Source organism: Berghia stephanieae, chromosome 12 (genome assembly GCF_034508935.2).
Source record: "Berghia stephanieae isolate SIO BIC M18660-M18661 chromosome 12, UCSD_Bste_1.3, whole genome shotgun sequence".
NCBI lineage: Eukaryota > Metazoa > Mollusca > Gastropoda > Nudibranchia > Aeolidiidae > Berghia > Berghia stephanieae.
The window spans coordinates 38,673,746-38,676,040 of record NC_088371.1 but is presented as its reverse complement, the minus strand read 5'-3'; the positions used below and the strand labels follow the sequence as shown (position 1 = coordinate 38,676,040).

General features: G+C 37.5%; 1 protein-coding gene across 1 annotated transcript in view; it reads right to left on the bottom strand.

Moving 5' to 3' along the window:
- LOC144957896 (uncharacterized) overlaps nt 1–2,039 on the bottom strand; it is a 25,425-nt gene extending 23,386 nt beyond the window's left edge. Inside the window, exon 1 of the mRNA XM_078889423.1 lies at nt 1,982–2,039. The gene's annotated coding sequence lies outside the window, so the exon portion shown is untranslated. The remainder of the gene's footprint in view (nt 1–1,981) is intronic.
- Nucleotides 2,040–2,295: the final 256 nt, after the last annotated feature.

Below are 2,295 nucleotides of genomic sequence, written 5' to 3'. Positions count from 1 at the left end.
TTCCATTACAACAAAGAGCCCATAATGAATTGGGTTATCAGACCTGAAAATAAGTGCACGTTGGTTATAGCCAATTATGAACCCGAGATTTCTGGGAAAACATTTTAATGGGAGCGATCTATAGATAGTATCACTTGACTTAGAAGCTCATAACATTGCCACCCGGAAGTATAACGGACCAACACACAAAACTGTGTGTATCCATGAACGTTTATAGTCTGGTTAAAACAGTTCAGTGAGCATTACTCATAAACGCGGATGGCAAAAAAACAATAACAAAGACCTGAGTGACGTCATCTTCGAACTATCTGTATATAGTATGCGCTTGGCTAAGAAGCTCATAACATTGCCATCCGGAAGTATAACCGTCCAACACACAAAACTGTGTGTAATCATGAAATTTTATAGTCAGGTTAATACAGTTCAGTGAGAATCACTCACAAACGCGGATGGCAAAATACAATAACAAAGGTTTGAGTGACGTCAACTGCATACTATCTATATTCATATTTTCGTCCAACCCAGTCATCAATCACATGATTTGTCGCTGTCCAACGATTGGATGCTTCTTAACAAATGTAAACACGATGTTTTGTTTCTGAAAATTGTACACATACTCATGTGTCATTCTGAATAAAATGACCAATCGTGATTCGAGATATTTCAAAAGCTGTGAACACTTTTCACTATGTGGTATTTTGAGCACACTTTGCAATATGACCGATGCCCTCGAGCACATGGAAAGGGAAAACAGATCATGCCCATTATGTAACCGAGCTTTCTGGCCAAACATTTTAATTACGCTATTTTCAGAAGCAGGTATGTATTGACAATCTGTTGCATTCTGACAAAAACAAATCATTTTGGCGAGATAATATTTCCACTGCAATTTGTGACCCCTCGTCTCAAAACGGTATTACGTCGGGATGATTAAGATGCTTAAAATGGAATTCGTAGCCAGAAATATCATGCTTAAGTTGAGTTTATATTATGCTTTGTAGAGGAGAAGGAATATCATATTTTACTGTGCTAAATACAAACGTTTCATATGTTCGACCAGTTTAACTATAATTTGGCTTTTTAGCATCTGGTCCATCCGACGTAATACCGTTTAGAGACGAGGGGTCACATTTGCCAAAAACTATCCAAATTCAGTCGTCAAAGAATTCTGAAAGCTGTAAAAAGTAATGGACAAAAGAAAAATAGAACAATAACAGCTTTGAAAAAAAAAGAACAAAATACTAAACGTTTCGGGCTGAAAACCCTTATTCAGCCAATAAGAAAAAGCAGTAACCCGCCCCTCCCCCATTATTACATCACTTAAAATTTATAGATAGTATGCGCTTGGCTAATAAGCTCATAACATTGCCATCCGGAAGTATAACGGACCAACACAAAACTGTGTGTATCTATGAACGTTTATGACTTACTTGACTTAGATGCCTTTCGCGTCTCGATCGAAAGATCGGGTCGCCTTGGCTGTTTCCAGTATTTCCTGTGTGAGGTGTCTCCAATATTGCCGGTGCTCTGCTAGGGTTCTCAGATTTTCAAGGTCCCCTGCCGTTATGAGACTAATGCTTTGTCCAAGTGTTGTGAGGTTTTTGTTTAGGATCACAGGGAGTGTTGTGATCGGTCTTCCTCTAAAAAGGTTCCCGTGTTTTTGGAAATATCCCGACATGGCTTGGTTAGCTGGTATGTTTTTGTCCCTGCGTAGTATGTGACCGAAAAGTTGCCATCGTTGTTGTAAAATGTCAAGGGAGATTGGTCTTTCTTTTGTGATCTTATAGAGTGATTCATTTGAGATCTTTTATGGGTATTTGATGTCCAGTACCCTTCTTATAGTTTATAGTCAGGTTAATACAGTTCAGTGAACATTACTCTTAAACGCCGATGTCAAAAAACAACAACAAAGACCTGAGTGACGTCATCTTCGAACTATCTATCCAGACGGCAGAGAAATAATAGAGTGAGAACTACTTACCTTTTCCTTTGTTCTAATGGTGGGTATTGGCGCAATCCTGCGTTTGGCTATCCGTCCTGGGGAAAGGGAGGTAACAGATCTAATAAACATTAATTAATAATATTATATTCCTGTGTCTTGTTAACCTGGTTTTGATATGTGACTCATTGGCTCAAACCGGTGGTAAACCAGATGTCAAAACATGAAGTTTAAAGTTTAGAATAACCAAAACGGTGAAATTTTAAGAAAAATGATTTTATAGTAAAAATGACAAGAAATTTATGAAAAATTTTAGTTTGATTTTTTTTTTTTCACTTTGAGAAAATGCTATTTAT